This window comes from Juglans microcarpa x Juglans regia, chromosome 6S, assembly GCF_004785595.1.
Source record: "Juglans microcarpa x Juglans regia isolate MS1-56 chromosome 6S, Jm3101_v1.0, whole genome shotgun sequence".
Lineage (NCBI taxonomy): Eukaryota > Viridiplantae > Streptophyta > Magnoliopsida > Fagales > Juglandaceae > Juglans > Juglans microcarpa x Juglans regia.
In genome coordinates, this window is record NC_054605.1 from 2,079,688 (window position 1) to 2,100,783 (window position 21,096).

General features: G+C 41.3%; 1 protein-coding gene and 1 long non-coding RNA gene across 5 annotated transcripts in view; one reads left to right on the forward strand and one right to left on the reverse strand.

The window, feature by feature from the left end:
- Positions 1-891: 891 nt before the first annotated feature.
- Positions 892-7,784, forward strand: LOC121236901. Its single transcript, XR_005934836.1, has 3 exons — positions 892-903; positions 2,600-2,605; positions 7,677-7,784. It is a non-coding gene; the product is annotated as an uncharacterized LOC121236901 (long non-coding RNA).
- Positions 1,823-21,096, reverse strand: part of LOC121236900 — a 32,265-nt gene continuing 12,991 nt past the window's right edge. For 3 of the 4 annotated variants that reach the window (XR_005934834.1, XR_005934832.1, XR_005934835.1), the window contains exon 5: positions 1,823-2,155. The gene's annotated coding sequence lies outside the window, so the exon portion shown is untranslated. The remainder of the gene's footprint in view (positions 2,156-21,096) is intronic. The other variant, XR_005934831.1, reaches the window with a different exon arrangement.

Genomic DNA, 21,096 nt, shown 5'->3' on the forward strand with positions numbered 1-21,096 from the left:
GATGTCCAAGGAAGGGCGCTGGCGTAAGAACTTCAGGTCTAATGAGAAAACAAATGGAGAAGCCAATCTTACAAGCTCCTCCTTCGTGAAACTGATGAACACTTCACCATCCAAATTTTGGGGTGGCCAAAGAGGAATCACAACCTCAGGTAAAGGTTATGGAGTTTAGGCCACCATGTTGGCAAAGAACCGACGGAAGGATGACGTCGAAGAGCCTGGAGGGCCCCCGGTGGCAAGCATAACGCAGAGGAGAAACCGAACCCTAGCAGAGCAGTTTTTAGAACAGGGGCAAAAGCGTCACAATCATATAAAGATTCATGTGTAGATATGATCAATACTTAAGTATTTATTTATGATTTGATTACGATAATAAATTTAAGTATTTATTTATGATTTGATTATGATAATAAATTACAAGGATTTGAATTTTGAGTATAATCAAGTTTAATTAGTAGAACAAATTCCCATTGTTTATTTTGTCAGATTTTGATAAAATTATTATGTTATATTGTTAATTGGAAAAGAAAGGAATATGTTATGACTTTTTAAATAATATTAATAGTATTTATCTGAATACTTATTAAATTATTCCTACTATATTATTATCTATGATATCAATTTAATTAAGTAGAATGCTATGACACGCTTTTATAGAAAATTAGTGACATATGGTATTTTGTATAGATAATGATCTACGAAGAGAGATTTTGGAATTAGCGATATGAGGTACGTAGTTTGATTATAAATTCAGATTAGCACATGGTTAGATTATTATTACTACAGTCAATTCTTCATAGCCTCTTTTTATGTACCAAATATGTCATGATTTATGCAAGCATCTCATTCATCATAGTCCATGATCATTTTATTTCCGTATCAAGTTAATTCAACATTTATAATTATGTACGTATTATGTACATCATGTATATTATGTTGCATAAGACATGTAAGCTTTTTTATATTCAAGTGTAAGACAAAATCAGATGAGTTAATAAGATGATCATTCAGATGCAAGATACCAATGTGATTCATGGGTGGATGTGCAAGCCACAGACTTAAGCGTGGTCCACCATAGTATGCCAAAATACTATCAACGACTCCCCTTGCAGCTGCGAGATGTGAGGTCAGTGCACAACCTTGCAGACATGATTAAGTGTATTGGCCAGTCAGATAATTCAGATAAGATAGATAATTCATGACAATTCATGCATAAAATAAGCATACGTATTAATGATCATGAATTTTAGTTCTTAGGATAAAATTTTTTATAAAAACCTTATGTTTATTATGTTTACATGTGATGGGATTCTTATTGAGTTTTCATCTCATTTTAGTTTTATTTCATGTTTTAACCACCCAAGTGAGGATAATGAGTATAAGCAAGCAGCCCAGGATTAGATGGACCAGTTGATTAAATTCCAAACTTCTTAGAATAAATTATTATTATGACAAAAAATTTATTCAGTTCGCAATTGTCTTTATTTAATATTATTGGAAATATATTTTATTAAATAATTCTTTTCATGAAATAAATAGTTATTTTATTAAAATATGAGATCTCTTACCGGGCTATTTTTATGAAAACACATGACATCTCATAACCTATCGGAAGGAGATGTTACATTTTCCCTTATTGGACAGGTGTGATGACCCCAGACCCTGCTTGAGATTTGACGTAGACTTAAGCGTCGGGACATATAACATAAGACCACATACCCCTCGTTCATGATAGTTAACATACAATGCACCTAAGATGTTTCTAATAGTATGCAATCATCGCAGCAGAAACATTTTATACTAACAAAGGTTGAGCAATTTAATATGGTACCAAATAAAATACTATTAATCCCAAAAGTACTTGTTGAACCATTCATACAAAAAAAGAGGGTCTCAAACCTTGCCCCTACAAAATATCCATCAAAATGTTGTTCTTAACATAATAACCACAAGATCTTCTAATAGTCCCTATTCTTCTCCAGGATCTTCTGGAGGTCCTCAAAAAGCTTTAACACTTTTCAAATAAACTTCTTTGTAGACTCTAGCTGCTCTACTAGTGATGGATCAGTAGATCGCTCGAGACTCTCCGGGGCTTCCTTATCTATCAGGGGATCCTTAAGCTTGCATTTCCCACCGTTATCTTCTATCTCTGTCACAACTTACCATTCTAGGGGGAATGATACTGGAAACTACCATAATGAGATTTCATGAAATCCCAACAAGTTAAACAAAAAAACACAGAGATAACATAAACATGTATAAGGTAAGCCATGAGTATGAATGCATGAGCATGAACATGCACTTTGACAAAACACACTTTTATCCCATATAGATTCCTTTTCCAAAAAAAAAAACATTGATTTTGTAACCATGTAACAAAGTAATAGTATAACAAAGTTTCATTTCTTATTAATCTCTTGTAATCTCAATCCACATAACAATGTGGGTGGACACCTTGCGGCTACCCCTAGGAACCATGGGCTTCCTGCAAGTTACTGCATCATATTGACGACCCTTTGACCGGCTGTGAGTACGTCTTATACTATATGATACGGTAGACCATCTCGCCCTTATTGTATTTTCTATGTGTTGAATGTAGTAGTGTTAGGTGCAGCTACTCCCCTTCGGAATCCTTTAAAAAGAACCAATTCAAAGTCTGTTCACTATACTTCATCAACCTAAGGATTACTACTCCAATTTAGGCACTCCAGAATGGACATGGGAGTTTCACTAGGATATTCCCACATCCTAGCGTTGGGGTCGTGACAAATTTTTTTTTTCTTTCAATGCACAACCTGAAAATTTGTGACATGTACTTGTGATGAAACAAGTAACTTTTCATGTAACTATGTCGTGTACTTATACTCAATATGCAAAGAATGCACCGTGTGACTGGGTTGAAATAATTAGAACATTCAGATACATATACATGGATATAATAACACATAAAGACTCAACATGGCATATATAATTTTTGAAAGCTTCAAACATGTCATTTAAACCAAAAATTCTAGCAAGTATCATTTTAGCATAACATGATTATACGAGTGTGTAAACCAATCATAGCATGTAACATTTTAGCATAATCTTTCATTATTCAATACAAACAACAAGATGCAAATTTCACATAGAGACATAAGTATATTATCCAAGGGTAAGTTAGAGGCTAACTTACAATGCTTCAATAAAGATTTCCAATGATCAAGATCAAGCAAGCTGAAAGTGTATGTTAAAAACTATTAGGTCCGTGAAATAAAAATCCTAATAACTAAGCATGTGTCTCGTGTACTAGGATTTTAATCCTTCAAACCCTATTCAGTTCTAAGGTCCTTCCATCCATTCCATGACTTTTCTCTTGGTTTATGCCTCATTCACATAAACAGACGATATGAGAAAACCCTAGGGCTAAGTAACAAGACATTCTTGTAAGACATACTTTTTGTGTGTGTAAGAACCTCATGGCCAAAAGTTCTTTAAGAAGTCCAAGGCACCATAACTTGTGATTTCCTCATGAGACAACTAGAAAGGAAAACTCTCATGGAAATCCTAGTGATGGCCAAATATGATTTAGCTCTACAAAGGGTCCCTTCTCTTCTATTTTGCCATCAACAATTTGGGCTCTTATAAAAGAAAACCCTAGGAAAAACCATACTCAATTAGATTTAAGCATGGGTGCCCCTCATGGTCGAACACAACCTCACTTCTTCCCATACCCAAAACTTCAAGACTTCATTCCTATTGTGTTTTTTCGTGATGTGCACTTGGTGAAGACTAGGGTTGACCTTTCTTACTGTGCTAATCTCCACTTGGGACATCTTTAATCTTTTCTTCCTTTTGCTGCACAAGATTGGTGTTTGGGTGGAAAGAAAATGGTGTTTGGTCCTCTTAGGGTGGGCGAGAAAGGGAGGAGAGGAGAGGAGAGAAATTTGAAAATACAAAAATGACCACTAATCTACCCTATCTCATGTGTATGGGCACTGGCCATTAATGGCCTTATTTGTACTCTCTTGCTCCCACTTATTCTCTCTCCTATTATCACTTATTTTTGGAAAATGAAGAGCCTCAAGAAGCCTACCTGCATGGGGGCCAAGTGGCCTTTTGTGCTTTGGCCAAAAATCTCTCCAACTACACTTCAATCATTACCTCTGTTAGAACTCACAAGTTGCATTACATGGAGGACAAGTGGCTCCTTATTGCTTGTTGGCCGAAACCCTAGCTCTCCTTCTCTTTTTTAGATTCTTTTAGAACCCTTACTCTAGCTTGCATGAAGTCCATGTGGCGTTTTCTTTTTAGAAAATTGAAAACCCCCTCTTTTGTCCCTCATGATTGCATGTTTGAAACCCTAAATCCTCATGCATGGTTGACAAGTGGAGTGTTCCTTGCCCAAATTGAGAATGACTCTTCCTTTCCCTTGTCATTTTTCTTCTAGAAACTTCAAAACCCACCTTGCATGCTTGCCAAGTGGCGTGTACCCTTAGGAAAGCGAAACTCCCATCATGATTGCACCTTCTAGAAGTTCTAAGGTTCCTATGCATGAATGCCCAGTGGCAAGAGTGGAGGAGGTGGCGTGTGCCTCCTTAAATCTGAGCCCTAATACCTTTCGCATGCTTGCCAAGTGGTGTGTCCCTTGGCAAAACCAAAACCCTCATTTTCTCATGTGTTTAATTATTTCCTCTTGGAAACCCAAAGGTTTCCCTCATGCTTGGCACCAAGTGGCACCTCCATCATCTTCTAGAAACCCTAATGGGCTTTCTCAAGTCTTTTTCTCCATGGTGGCCGAATCATTGGGCCTAGGGCCTTCCCTTGGTACTTGGGTGCCTATTCACTAACCATCAAAAGACAAGATCCATCTCACCTCACAAGGTTCTAATTTTTATGGCCCATGGCCCTATATTCACTTAGGTCCAAATAGAACTAATTATAAACCATAAGGACCTAGCTTGGGCAGGGGTGTCACATCAGGTTGGGTTGTAAAGGTACTTTCTCTAGGTCTACGACTGCTGGTGTCTAATCCCCAAATCTCTTCTTCAGCGAGGATGCATGGAATACAATATGGATTCCATGGAACTTAGTTGAAACTCTAGATGGTACGCAACTGCTCCCACTTTTTTCATTATTTCATAAGGTCCCATGTATCTTGAACTTCACTTTCCTTTCATGCCGAATCGGGTCACTTCTCTCATAAGAGACACTTTCACAAACCTAATCTTTGACTTCAAAATCTAGATTTCTTCTTCTGTTGTCAGCATAGCTCTTATGCCTACTCTGCACCTTCTTCATCCTTTCTCTTATTATTAACACTTGGTCATTTATCTCCTGCAGAACTTCCAGTCTAATCACCTTATTTTTCCCAAGTTCGTCCTAATATAACGGGAATTTGCACTTTCTGCCAAATAAAGCTTCATAGGGCGCCATCTGAATGGTGACCTAGAAGGTGTTGTTGTAAGCGAACTCTACCAAAGGTAGCTGCTTCTTCTAATTTCCTTCGTGCTCCTGGACACAGGCATTAAGCATGTCTTCCAAAGTCTGTATCATCTTTTCTGTCCGTCCATCTGTCTAAGGATGATAGGCACTGTTCAACTTCAAATTGGTGCCCATCAAACTTTGCCAAAATCGAGATGTGAGACAACGGTCTATGTTTGACATGATCTTCCTTGGTACTCCGTGCAATCTGACGATCTCTGTCACATAAATCCTTGCCAATCTTTCTAAGGAACCCGAACTTGATGGGTATAAAGTGGACACTCCTAGTTAAAGGGTCAAGTATCACCCAGATAGTGTTATTCCCAACTGTAGTTCTTGAAAAACCCACCACAAAATCCATCGTGACATCTTCCCACTTCCATTCTAAGATTGACAGTGGCTGCAAACACCTTGCTGGCTTCTAATGTTCTGCTTTAACAAGCCTGCAGGCTAAACACTTGTTCACAAACTTTGCCACTTCTTTTTTCATTCCTTTCCACCATAAATGATGTTTCACATCCTAGTACATCTTCATATTGCCAGGATGGGATGTATAGGGAATGTTATGAGCTTATCTTAAAGTCTTATCTCTTAATTCCTAGTTGGTGGAAATCACCCTTCGATCCTTGAAGTACAAAGTCCGTCTTCTCTGACATATAAGTCTTTTGGCCCTTCAGGCGTCTCAATTTTTCTGATGATTTCCAATAGCTTGTTATCTTCCCTTCAATGATTCTTCAGTTCTTCCCAATCTAACAAACAAGATCATTTACTAAGGTCAAAAAGACTTCTTAACTGCAGTCTCCAATCAACAATTTCCTCATACTGCTTAAAAAAGATCTCACTTCTGCTGATGAAGTAAACGAATCTCCAACTCTGCTCTTGCAACTTAGTGCATCTGCTACCATATTGGCCTTCCCAAGTTGGTACTTTATGTGACATAGTCACTGATCGACTCCTACCATCTCTTCTACCTCATATTCATGTTCTTATGCTTAAACAGATACTTGAGGCTTTTGTGGTCCATAAAGACCTCACACTTTTCGCCATACAAGTAATGTCTCCAAATCTTCAGAGTAAAAACTACCACAGCTAGCTCCAAATCATGAGTAGGGCAATTCTACTCATGGTTCTTCAATTAACATGAAGCATAAGTGATTGCCCTTCCTTCCTGCATCAGCACATATTTGAGTCCTACTTTGGTTGCATCACTATACACCACAAAAGACTTATGAGGCTCTAGCAATATAAGTACCGGTGCTATTTTAAGTCTTTTCTTCAGCTTAAGGAAACTCGCCTTGCGCTTATCGCTCCAAACGAAGTTCACATTTTTCTTCGTTATGGCAGTAAGTGGACTAGACAAACTAGAAAATCCTTCCATGAACCTTTTGTAATAACCAGCCAGTCCCAAGAAACTGTGAATCTTGTGTACACATGTCGACGACCTTTACCAATTCATCACTACTTTAATCTTACTGGAGTCTACTACTACTCCACCACTGGAAAACAAATGAGCCGAAAACTTCACTTCATGAAGCTATAACTCGCACTTACTGAGTTTGGCATACAACTCTTAATCTCTGAGTATGGTCGGCGCCATACAGAGGTAATTTCTATGCTCCTCTTCTCTTTTGGAGTAAATTAGAATGTCATCAATGAACAGAAGAACAAAATTATCCATATAAGGTCTAAATATCTTGTTCATCATGTCCATGAATGCAGTTGGAGCATTAGTTAACCCGAAATGCATCACCAAAAGCTTGTAATGGTCATACCTTTTCCTAAAGGCAGTCTTCGGCATATCCTGCTCTTTGACCTTCAACTGATGATATTTAGGTCGCAAATTGATTTTCGAAAATACTAATACCCCTTACAGTTGATCTAATAGGTCATCGATCTAAGGTAACGGATACTTGTTCTTTATCACCACCTTGTTCAACTCCCTGTAATCAATGCACATCCCCATGGTCTTTCTTCTTCATGAACAGCACAGTTGCACCCCATGCCGAAGAACTATGAAGAATAGATCTCTTTTCTAACAGCTCCTCCAACTGCACCTTGAGCTCTTTCAACTCTGCGGGAGCACCTATGCATCAAAGCTGTTGTAGGTTCCAGCTCTATTACGAACTCTGTTTCTCTATCCGGTGGTAATCCAGGTAACTCATCAGCAAAAACTTTAGGAGAGTCTTCAACCACGGGTATCCCATGGACTTCTTCAGAAACGTTGAGGCACTCGATGCACTTCCTGGCTTGTAAACCTGAAATCATTGTAGGGGTGGCCTTAACCAATATTCCTGCATAACTAACCCTATCTTCATTTAGGGGTTCAAATACAACTTCTCTCTTTTGATAGTCTATCTTGGCATAGTGCTTAAATAGTCAATCCATTCACAAAATTGAGTCAAACTCTATTAGGCCAAAAACCATTAAGTCAATCTTCAAAGTCATATCCTTTAGTTCTACAGGACACTCCTTAACTACTCGGGCACAAGCTACTATATTCTCGTCATAAATCGTCACTCCAACCTTATGAGGTAATAGCTCGATTTGCAAGCTACAAATACATCCAAACGTTACACACAAAAGACTACAACGTGCCGAATCGAATATCGCACAAGCTGTGAACCTTAACAAATTGATGTTTCCTAATCATCAAAGTAAGGTAGTAATACTATTAATAGCAATTCTACCAATCTTTTCTAAATTTAAGGCACAACAGTCTTAGAAGATACTAGTGATGATGCCAGCCTCCTCTGTCTCTGGAGCATCAGCATCAACATCACATGGCGTTACAACGTATAATCATGCTGGGATGTGGCACCTTGGTTTTGGCTTGTTGTCAACATTATAACCGACTCCATTGCTTTTGCTGCATAGCGACACTATTTGATCATGTGCCCCAGTTGTCCGTGCTTGAAGTAGACTCCATATCTGTAATTGCATTCTCCGGCATAAAGTTTGCCGCATGACGCACACTAAGGGTTGGAGGACAGCATCTGTCTTCCAATCACTACACCCTTGCCTTTCACTGGACTAGTAAAATGCCTCTTCTTTTCTGCACTTCCACTTGTAGCAAAGGCATGGCCCTCTTCTATTCAAAATTAATCTAAATGGCCAAGCCTATCTATTCAGCCTTTGAAATGACAGTGACATTTTCCAACTCTTGGTAATTATCGATCCTGAATCACGACATTTGGCTGCAAATTCTCGGTTTTAGTCCTCCTTAGAACTTCTGCTCATGCACCCTTTCTGTTGAAATTAGGTGTGGTGCAAACGTCCCTAATTCCATGAATTTGGTAGAATATTGCTCTACAGTCATGTTGCCTTGTACCAGCGACACGAACTCATGCACCTTCTGTTGCTTTATAGAAGCAACTAGGGTTTCATGTTGTAGTTATTGTAACTAACCAAGTTTTTTTCTTCGTGTTGCAGTCCTTTCTAAACTAAAGAGAAAATAAAAACTATTTTGTGAGGATCCTCAAACTAATTTTGACAAAAAATTCTAAACTAACCCTCCAAAGATAACGATTAATCTAGAAAACATACAACAAATCATTTTATCCAATAAACTATTAGTATCACCTTATAAGAGTACTTTTGATATTCATTAAGAAAATTTGAGGCAATAAAAGTCCAATAAGCTCCAAATTTATGCTGAATCGACAAAGGAAAGAAAAGATATAAACATTAGTATAAAAGTGTAGAGTAAAACCTTACAACAAAGAATTGAAGTCATAGGTCAATTATAATAAGTTAGGTTTAGAGAAATCAGATTGTAGCTAAGAAATTCAATAACCTGTAACAATTTCTACTAAATGTATGGAAGACTCAAGCAATCAAAGTCCCATATTCCTTCTCATCCAAGGTCTTCCTATAGAAGAACACTAATTATGCATAGAAACACTTAAAAAACAATAGAAACCAACTACTTCTCTTTGCAGCTACCACGTCTACTTTCTACCCTCATTGATCCTAACAATAAACTAGCTCCCTGATTGGAAAACTATAACTTTACCTGACTCAAAGGGATAGAAGGTCGAAACTTTCCAACTAGACATGTCATGGCATGTTTTGGAAGCTCCCAGATTCAAGAGAAACCCAATATGTGATCAATACAATAAGTTGTAAAGTATTTTGCCATCTGCATAGGAAAAAAGACAAAGAAACTTTGGCTTATACATGAAAGCTAGTGAAGGAACACAATACTAAAACCAAGGCACAAAAAATCGCAATTCTAACTAAAACGATGGTGCTAATCTTTTTTGTCAAATTCCGCCTCTAAGTCCCTTAGAAAAATTCGAGAAGCTAGACTAACTATAAGATCATTATGAATTCTTGAGCCTAGGATCTACCCGACTTTTGACCTCCATAGTCCAAAATCCATCTTCATCACACCTCGCCTTGGAGTGTTACAACAAGCCTTACATATCTCTCTTATTTTAACCTAATAAGTTGTATCGAGTCTCCTACAAATTCTTTTAAAAATCATTTCTTGAAGATTATCAATGTTGTTGCCAAAACTTATATCCAGATTTCTACAGGGATGAAATCTTCTTTAATCTCTCCTCAACCCTATTTTCTCTATTGTATTGAGAACTATGTGAGTGACGCGGGGACAAAATAATGGTGATTATTCTAACGGCTAGTTAACCAACGGAAGCTAGAAATTGAGATTTAAAAAATGCAAATATGGAGAAAACTCTGAGATAAACTCTGAAATTAGGATTTGTTTATAAAAATCAAATAATAATAATTTGTTGAAGCCCACAAGCCAGGCTTAAATAGCTAATGGAAAGGCAACATTGTAATTAAGGCCAAATAGTAAAATACAAAATAAGATAAGTATGACTAAAATCTAGCCTAAGAATCCAAAATAATATCATGCCTAAAAACAAACATTACCATAAAAGAAAAATGACCAAAAATGAAAAAAATTAACTTAAAGTGACGATTCGGAAGGGAAGCCGGCTTATTTTGGATTCAAAACGGGGACCACCAAGTAGAGCTAGTGACCACGATGTGCACACCAAATAAAGCTTTCCAGACTTGGGTCATATGCGTGAATCTGACACCTGTAGCCAAAGTTATGGGAAAAATACTAATGTCGCCACCTTTCCTTGACCAACTGAGGAATAAGTCGTTCCTCACCCAAATATGAGGAATGCTCATCTCTTTCTACTGATTTTGTGCTGATCTACCTTCTTGAGGTAGTCCAGTGCCTTAACGTCACACCTGTCAGGCGAACGCCATTGGTCTCAAATTCTCCTGCATCAATGAGGCCATGAGAAACTGTACAATCACCAAACATAGTGAATTTTGCCCCAAAAGACCCGTTGACCTAGGCTTTATCACATAAATCTATGTGTCTCTCTCTTTATTTATATTTTATATGCTTTATTTTTTATTTATTTCATGTATGACCATCCACGCATTGTATGAAAGCCCAAGCCATCATTGTGGGCCGTTCGACCATATTGCATGAACGGATCCTCAACTTGTTCTATACAAAATCTTGGCCTATAATTCATATTGAATTGCTTGAAGCAGTTACTGCCTTACATATTTCTCGTCTTTCAAACTAATAAGTTTGTGTGAAGTCTTCTTTCAAAAATCATTACTCGAAGATTATCAATGTTGCTACCAAAACTCATCTCTATAAAGTCGGTGCATTTTGTGAGTGGGAAGTAAATCATAGAGAAAATTGCATCAGTGTAGAAGCTGGTTTTAGCCTTGCTAAGAGGATTGTGGGAAGCAATCTGATACTCAAAATTTACATGGCGAAATCATTCGACAATGTCAATTGGTTGTATCTTTTGTGGGTGCTTGATGCTTTTGGCTTTACAGCCACCTAGATTGCCTTAGCAAAATAGTGTTTTATGGAGCCTAAATTTTATGTTTCTTTAGATGGAACTTTGAGTTAAAGATGTTGCTATGCTGGTATTCTCTTGTGAGATATTTGGTATAGTTTTCCCATTTTTCATTACAATGTGTGCTCAATGGTTGCACAACCTATTTGCTACTATAAACAAAATTGAAAACACCCAGAAAGATAAGACCTAGGGTCATAACCAACAAAACTAAAAACACTTTGAAAGATAAGACCAAGGGTCAACCCTCTATGTACGAGCTGGAAATCTAACAAAGAATGGGGTCTTTCCCTTCAAGTCAAAGGCATGTACTATGTAGAAAAGTAGATGTTATGCGTAGTAATTGAAGGGACCAAATGGCTGCTTCAATTTCTCTTTATGGCTGGGCCTAATTGCCTAGCAATGAGTAATAGAGTTGAAAAGCTATACAAAGCCCCTATTCACTTGGTGAAAGTGAAACTAAAAATTTTTCATCTCTTTGTCAAATGTGAGCCTCTTAAAATGGCATTAGGCTAAGGAGATTAAGGGAATACCCATAGTTGAATAATATCCTGAGGTTTTCACTGACGATCTACTCGGATGACCCCCCCCCCCCCCCCGACAAAGAAACAGAATCTGTTATAGTGTTGGAACCTGCTACAACCCTTATCCATAGAGCACCCTATCTTATGGCCACATTAGAGTTGACGGAATTAAAGGAGTAGATAGAGGAACTTCTAGAGAAGGGATTCATTCAACCTAGTTCGTCACCTTGATGCTTGTCAGGAAGCATAAATTTCAATGTTTTGTCATGAACCTGATGCTTGGATGGGAATTATCTTAGTGGAACTCCTTTATCCACTCTAGAGGGATCTATTTGGTAACACAACTATTCTCAAATAGTTAGATATCTCATTCCCAAACATTACTCAAATACAAAACACTTTTAATTTCAATTATTTAATTTTTTCACTAATTATAACCTAATCATTACAATTTTCTCAAACTCCCAAATAAAACACAAAAATAATACTACTTTTTAAAAATTCAAAACAAAAATGATATTAAAAAAAAATATTCAAATGATTTTTTAATATTTTTATTCAACTTTTTCTCTCTCATTTCCTAAACCTAATAAAATATCTTAACTCAGACCATTTCACTATTATTTATAGATATAATGAGAAATTAAGTATCCAAACTGGCCCTAAATATGGAGTGGAGTCCGCTAAATTGACGAAGAACAGTCAATAACCTCGAATGGGATAGTGACAATCCCAGAGCGATGGTATGTAAGTGTATTCTCATTGGTGGATGCGCTATAGTACTTATAGTGAAGGTCGTTACGCGTTGCATAAGTATTCTTGAGACAAATCCACAGGCAGCGTTACTTGTCGTGTAGTGAAGATAACCAATAGGTGCATGCAATCTAATGGGGAACTATGAGGTACCACTCCCTGTAAGATCAAGAAAGAATGATGATGTTTTATGAAAGCAAGCATGTCATGAAAACATAATGTTTTGATGATGATGATAATGTTATGACGTTACTCCATTTTTGTGAATGAATTTGGGTGGGAGAAAATGCAGTTTTTGTAAAGCAAGTTTATTGTCATTTATGCATAAATGTAATGTTTATTGTTAAACATGCTTTTATAAACTGTTTGTATGTTATTAGTTTAACTTACTGAGATTTGTAAAAATCTCATCATGATAATCCCAATTATCATTCTCACCCAAAATGGTAAAAGTTGTAATAGGTTAAAATGAGAAGGAACAAACTTGCTTGGATGAGGTTGATTAACGATGAGCTTAACTTGGACAGGAGGATGGAGTTGATACTTCCATTTTTTGGATATTATCTTCTTATTAATGGTAGAAATGCGTGAACAACTTGGTTGACAAGTTTACTATGTGGAAACTATGTAAAGTTTTTGTTGAAGTTTGTAAGTAAGGAATTTATTACTTTATGACAATATATGATGCTTTTTGGAGTCTATTACACTAGGGAAATATGTGATGCTTTTTAATCTGTCTATATATATATATAAGCATTGTATCGACTATTCCGTACTGGAAGGGAATTCCCTCCTAGCCCATGGGTTGGGCCTGTGCAAGACATTAAGGCTCGTCTCGGTTCAAGCCTCGTCCTTCTGCGGCCCTAAGATAGTCAAAAGAGCTCGACCTATGAATTGTGCCAGCTAAAGGAGGGTGCATCGCGTGGGAAACCAAATTGAGGGGGACAAGCAGGACACACCGACCCTAACATTCAGCTGTGACACCTAGCATTAAAGATCTACGCCAGCAAGTGAACGGGAAGCATGGACAGCCCTTCATTCTCTATGATGGGCAAGAAAAATGGCAGCACCAATCATCTACCGTTGAGGCATCTCTCGGGGAGCCATGCCTCATTAATGGCACCACCCTAGACTCAACGCCGCATTAATGGTACCACTCCAGGCTCCAAGCCGCATTAAAGGTCCTTACTGGGAGCACTATGGGGGTGACATGAACCCTGTGACAAAGGTTAGGAAATGTCCCCAGAAACCTCGTATAAAAACCATGCCCCAAGTAAGAAGAACTCGCTCTAAACTCGGTTATTCTCCCATAATTCCCTAAAACAATATACTGACTTGGGGATTAGAGGTTCCCCGGACCACCACCGAGCCACTTTCTTTTCTGTGTCTACAGGGAGGAAGACCTTGACTCGGATTGCCAAAACCTTTCCCAGGCGTACAAAACATGACATTAATAGTGGCGTCGTTTATGGAATTCCTATAGACGTAATGTGTCCTTCGTATGCCAGCGATAACCCATTCTCAAACAACCCAAGGACCAAAAGCCTTATCAACAGATATGGAAGCGCGTTTCGCAGAGATAGAACAATTAGTGAAGACATTAACCGCACAAGTAGAAAAACTTCAAAAGGAGAATGAAGCTCTATGGGTAGACGCTAAAAAACTACCTGAAGACACTAAACCTAGCCACAACAAACAAGGAGAGTCACGAGGCATAAGAGAGATGGATGTCAATAACGAGGAGAAGAAGAAGATGCAGCATGAATTAAGCGACCTCATGGGCAAATACAAGGAGATGGCTAAAAAGGTGGGAGCCTCGTCCTTGGTAGACCAGATGCTCATCGGCACAAACCTGCCTTATAGTTGGGAACTGATGGCCATGCCACTACTACCAAAATTCAGAGTTCCCCAGATAGACCTATATGATGGATCCAAAGATCCCTTTGAGCATTTGGACACTTTTAAGACCTATATAACCTTACATGGATTCCCACAGAGATCACTTGCAGGTCCTTCCCTTTGACCCTAAAGGGTGCAACACGAGCATGGTTCACATTGCTAGCACCAAACTCAATCTACAGCTTTGAGGACCTGGCTCTCCTCTTCATCATGCAGTTCATGGCCAACAAGAAGAGAAGACACCCAGAGGATTACCTCCTGACCATCAAGCAGCAAGAGGACGAAAGCCTCAAAGCATACTTGGCCAGATTCAACAAAGAGCACATATCCACTGATGAGCCAGAAGAGAAAATTATTCTCGCTGCCTTCCTAGGCGACATATGGCCTCAACACCCTGGGCGAAGTTGGCTCCCACCACACTACAAGAATTTATGGATTAGGTGGACGAATTCATAAATGCTAAAGACATGATTTGAGCATTGACAACACCGAGAAAGACGGAGTTGGAGCATACTGACAGGAAGGCCAAAACATCAGCCCAGTCCAAACAATGACAGAAGGAGACACTATGATAATACAAGAAGATGACAGACCAGTTGTTCGGGAAGCTAACTGCCGGGACATTAATCTTCGATATTGCACCTACCACAAATCCACCACCCACAACACTGCTAAGTGCAAATCCCTCAATGGAGAAAGAGAGAAAGTGGCATACCCAACCCCACAACACCGTACTGACCGATGGAAGGAGCTGGAGCAGAGCCAAAGAAGGTTTGACAGGCCACGAAGAAGCGAGAACCCAAGGAGGCAGGCGGAGCGAGAGCCCCCACGTAACCGCCCTTGGATGCCACCTAGTGAAAGCGCCCTTTTGGGTGAGTTCGAACCATCGCCAGGGGGTTCATCGATGGTGGCCCAACCTCCTCTAGCAGAAAAGCGCATGCCAGAAAGGCACTGTTCAAGGAAGTATATTCGGTCGAATACTACCCAACTAAGCAGAGAAGAAGCGAGATTATGCTAGTCATCACTTTCAGGGAAGCTGATGAGGAAGGAATCCTCTAACCCCACGATGACGCCTAAGTGGTGACTATATTGGTAGCTAACTTCACCACCAGGAGAACCCTTATCGACAATGAAAAATCCGCTGACATCCTTTTGGGATGCCTTCACTTAGATGGGGATTGATCTCGCCCGCCTGCGACATGCACCCATGTCGTTGAAGGGGTTTATAATGGATATGGTTCAGCTAGAGGGAACCATCACTCTCTCAATCCTGGCTGGGAAAGCCCCCCACACCACCTACGCAATGACTTACTTTATAGTGGTGAAGGCCCCCTCATCGTAATGCCATACTGGGGTGACCCACTCTTAACAACCTGAAGGCAGTAACGTCAACTTAATAACAAGAGATGAAGTTCCTGGCTGCAACAAGAGTGGGCGAGATCCGTAGCGAGTAAGTCTTGGCACGCGAATATTATGTGCAAGAACGGAAGATGACAAAGGGCGAGATCCACATGATAGAACCCCCGAGTTCGTCACAGTGGAGGAAGAAATCAAGGACGAGCAAGCTCTCAAACAAGTAGAGCCAAACAAACCACTCGAGCTGGCTCCCCTAGACCCAAGTTGTCCCAAGGCCACGACCAAGACTGGCAGCAGAATGGTGCCTGACATGTGATGAACAATGAAGCAACTCCTCATGAAACACTTGGATGTGTTTTGCTGTGGCCACGAGGACATGCTCGGGATTGATCCCAACATCATCCCACACCAACTATGTGTGGATCAGGAAGCTAAGAAGATCAGGTAGAGTTTTAGTGCCGAGAAGTGCACCACCATCACGGAAGAAGTCAACCGCCTCTTAGCAGTAGGATTCAATGTTGTGCTAGTGAAGAAAGCCGACAACAAGTGGAGAATGTGTGTTGATTCCACTAATTTGAATAAAGCCTGCCCCAAGGATAGCTTCCTTCTCCACCGAATCGACCTGATAGTAGACTCTACCGCGGGCCATCGCATGCTTAGTTTTATGGATGCCTACTCAGGGTACAACCAAATCTGCATTAGCCCCAATGACGAGGAGAAAACATCGTTCATCACAGATAGGAGATTGTACTACTACATGGCCATGCCTTCAGCTTGAGAAATGTGGGGGCCACCTACCAGTGGTTAGTCAACTGCATGTTCAAGGAACAGATAAGGTGGAACATGGAGGTTTATGTGGACGACCTACTTGTAAAGAGCAGGACCCCTAAATAACATTTAGCCAACCTACACGTGGCCTTCGCAGCACTAAGGCACTATCAAATGAAGCTTAACCTGGCAAAGTACCTTGATAGTCCTCCTCTGCTCAGTCAAGCTGAACCAAGAGAAGTCTTAAGCCTATATTTGTCTATTTCCCCGTACGCAATTTCCACGGCTTTAGTGCGAGACTTGAAGGGCTCCCAGAAACAAGTATGCTAATCTAGCCATGCTTTTTGGGGAGCAGAAGTGAGATACCCTTGCATGGAACAGCTTGCCTTCGCCTTTATAATGACCGCCCGCCGGCTTAGACTGTACTTCCTAGCGCACCCAATACAGGTCGAGACTAAAGCCCCATTGAAGAAGATTCTGCAATGACTAGACGTCTCAGGTCGGTTAATGAGTTAGGCAATAGAGCTGAGTGAGGTTGACATTGAGTGCGTCCCTAGAAACAATGTTAAAGGGCAAGTATTGGCAAACTTCGTAGCAAAGTTCACTGGCTTCCCATAAGAGATCCGAGATTCACCCCCCGTGAAGTCCTAGTAAGTCTTCGTCGATGGCTAATCCTGCCAGGCTAGAGAGGGAATGGGAGGCCATATCGTTACCAATGTTGGAGAAAAGCACGACTATGCCATCAAATTGGCTAGAGAAGAGCATATCGTTACCGACATTGGAGAAGAGCACGCTAACAACGAAGCAGAATACAAAGCATTGTTGGTTGGCTTAACAATCACCGAGGTGCTAGGTGCTGATGAAATAGCAGTAAAAGCCGACTCTCAGGTGGTCATCAACTAGGTCTAGGGGGAGTTTACCATGAAGAGCGAAAAGTTGAAGAAGTACTTGACGTTGGTGGGGTATAAGAATGGCCGCTTCCGATACTTCCAGATCCAACAAATACCAAGAGCCGAGAACAAGAAGGATGAAAAGTTGCGCAAGTTGCATCTAGACGATAGGACTCCCCTACCTAAGCAAATAATGGCAAGGACGGTGGTAAGGTCGGGAGCTCCAGAATGGGCTACGGACATAATCAAGTACCTAGATGCCAATGAATTATCCAACAACAGGTGGGAAGCGAAGAAGATCAAGAACAAAGCAATGCGCTTCACCCTGATCGATATAGTCTTGTACAAGCAGGGTTACTCCATACCCCTCCTAAGATGCATCTCGATCGAGGAAGCACAGTACATACTGGCAGAGATACACGAGGGAGTGTGCGGTAATCACTCTGGAGGGAAAGCGTTGCCAGGCAAGGTAATGAGGGCAAGATACTACTGGCCACATGTGCTCAAAGACGCAAATGATTTTGTCCAAAAATGTCAAAAGTCCTCCCCAATTCCGCACTATCCACCAGAGGAACTGACATCAATCACGTCGCCATGGCCCTTTGCACAATGGGGCATTGACCTAATCAACCCCCTGCCCATAGGCAAAGGAGGAGTAAAGTTCGTCGTGGTGGCTGTAGACTACTTCACTAAGTGGGTTGAAGTTTAAGCCCTAGTGATGATAACGGCGAGTTACATCAGCCAATTCCTGTGGAAGGCGGTCGTGTGCAAATTCGGCACCCCGCGTTTTATTATATTGGACAACGGAAGACAGTTTGACTATGACCATTACCATGGCTGGTGCATGGACTTGGAGATCAAATTCAAGTACTCATCCCCAGGACACCCACTGTCTAACTAGCAAGTCGAGGTAACCAACAAGACATTACTCGGGATCCTTAAGAAGAGCTCAACGACAAGAAATAGGCCTGGGCAGAAGAGCTTCCAGGGGTATTGTTGGCCTACTAGGCCACAACCAGGACTCCGACTGGTGAAACTCCCTTCACCCTCACCTACAGACATGAGGCAGTAGTGCCCGTTGAAGTAGGAATGCCCACGTACAGGATTCAGCACTTTAATCAAGATTCCAATAACGCAATGCTAGAAGAAGAGTTTGACCTATTGGAAGAAAGAAGATTAGAGGCAAAGATAAGGACCACGGTCAACAAAAGGAAGGCCAAACGCTGCTTCAACCAGTGAGTCCAACCAAGATCCTTCAAAGTAGGAAATCTGGTGCTGAGACAAACAAAGATGACTACCCGAGACGAAGGGAAGCTAGGGCCACGATGGGAAGGTCCCTACGTGGTCACTACTAACAACCACTTGGGCTCTTATCGGCTCAAAGATTCACAGGGAAATGACTAACACACCCATGGAATGCCACACACTTGTAGAAATTCTTTTGTTAAAAGTGTAAGCAATGTTTTATCTCAATAATATAAATGATGAATGAAAGTGTAAGTCTCCAAGGAATGTGTTCTTTCTCATCCAACAACCAACCTCCCTCACGACTATGAGGCTCAACGAGTCGAGTCCAGTCTTTTGAACTGCTCGACCTCTTCTACGTCAACAAGGCGAGTCTAGTCTTATGAACTGCTCGACCTCCCTCACGTCTGCGAGGGTCAACAAGGCTAGTCCAGTCTTACGAACTGCTCTACCTCCACTATGTCAACAAGGCAAGTCAAGTCTTACGAGCTGCTTAACCTCCCTCACGTCTACGAGGGTCAATGAGGCGAGTCTAGTCTTACGAGCGGCTCAACCTCCAATACGTCAACAAGGAGAGTCCAGTCTCATGAACCGCTCGACCTCCCTCATGTCTACGAGGGTCAACGAGGCGAGTCTAGTCTTATGAGCTACTAGGTCTAGTCCTACGAGCTGCTCTACCTCTGCTATTACAACAAGGCAAGTCCACTCTTACGAACTGCTTGACCTCCTCACGTTTACGAGGGTCAACAAGGCAAGTCCAGTCTTACAAACTGCTCGACCTCCCTTACGTCGGCAAGGTGATTCAGGTTTGCAAATTTCACACTTGTGAATGGGGATTATTTATGCTAACCAATTTTGCTTCTGTCGCATGGTCGAGCATCTACTACTTACCTCCCCTTGAGAGTCAAATAGGCAGGGTGGGTCTCCAGACAGCCCTAGCTTTAACACTTAATCTATTGGGCGCTCCAATAAACAAAGCAAAGAAAAGGGAATAGAAGGAAAAAGAAGGCCAAAGACATACAAAGAAAAAGATGTACAAAAAAAAAAGAAAGTGCAAGATCAGCCAGCGCGTTCATCAAGGAAGGCATCCAGCATTAGATCCTTGCCCACAGTAGAATCATGCTTCAACGCGGTCACGTCCGAAGGAAGAGACTTCATGTCCAAGGTTAGCGATGGAAAGGGGACTCAGGGATGGAATATCTTCGCCAAGGTCGAAGATGTCTTTGCCCTCGCCTGCCTATATGTGCCCCCAGGCGAATGGGGACCCTTTGCTTCCAACCACACACTCATCTCCCTCGGGGGAGGGAATCATCTCGATGTTGAGCTCGGGCAGAGGGACAACAATCTTGGACTCTCTTAAGGGGCCTTCCAAGAGGGCCTCATAGAAATGCAGCGCCAACATCTCTTCAGCCAAAGTAAGGACCTCGACCTTCCCCTCATTGCCCGGCGGGGTAGGGGAAGAAACCGCCTGACAAACCAGAGGGGGGACCACGGGCCTAAGGGCTTTGGCCACCTCAGAAATAACCCGGACCCTAGGGGGCTCACTAGCGACTGCAGAACCACTCAGCTGGGTGGCAGGCAGCGTGGTCTTAGAAGCAAGAGGTGGCGGGGTAGTCGTAGCAGCCCCAACGGCAGCCAAATATGATCTCAGCCAATAAACAACCACAGGGATGGATGGTTGCCCAGATGGGGGTGGCGGGGCAGAAATAGAACTACTATCCCCTCCGATGGGGGCTCAAAGGCCTCATGAGCCCTTGAGGAGCAATGGGGTGCACGGGGATACAACACTCTTCAAAACAAGCATGCGTCGGGAGGGGCCAAGTATCGCCTTACACTAGCCTCCTCCAACAAGGCCTCAGAGTAAACATCCTCTGAGTGCGAGTCGACCCAGGCTCGGGCAATATCTAGCCAACTCTCCTCTTCTTTGGTGGACATCAGACGAATCTTCTTATCCTCTAGCACGACCCCCCACATGGAGCGAATGGGGAATTCCTATCGAGTAGCCTATCCGGCTAGGAACTTAACCCCTTACCAGAAAAAAAGAAGAACCATTGGGTCCAGTCTTTGACTCGGTTGTATCGCTGCTCCAAATGAACCACCATCTGCTTTTGATGCAACGAAAATTACAAGTGTTCCCTTTTAGCTTTAAGATGTTGTTGGTCAGAAGGAACTCTTGGGCAGTGAGATTTGGGGACTCCGGGCTAACCTCCTCCAATGCCTGACGCCAGACGACGCAAAAACTGGTCGAAATCCTCCAGGCATTGGGGTGAAGCTGCCTGTGAGCAAGACGAAGGAAGTCCTACACGTTGCAGACCAACCAAAAAAATAAAGTTGCAG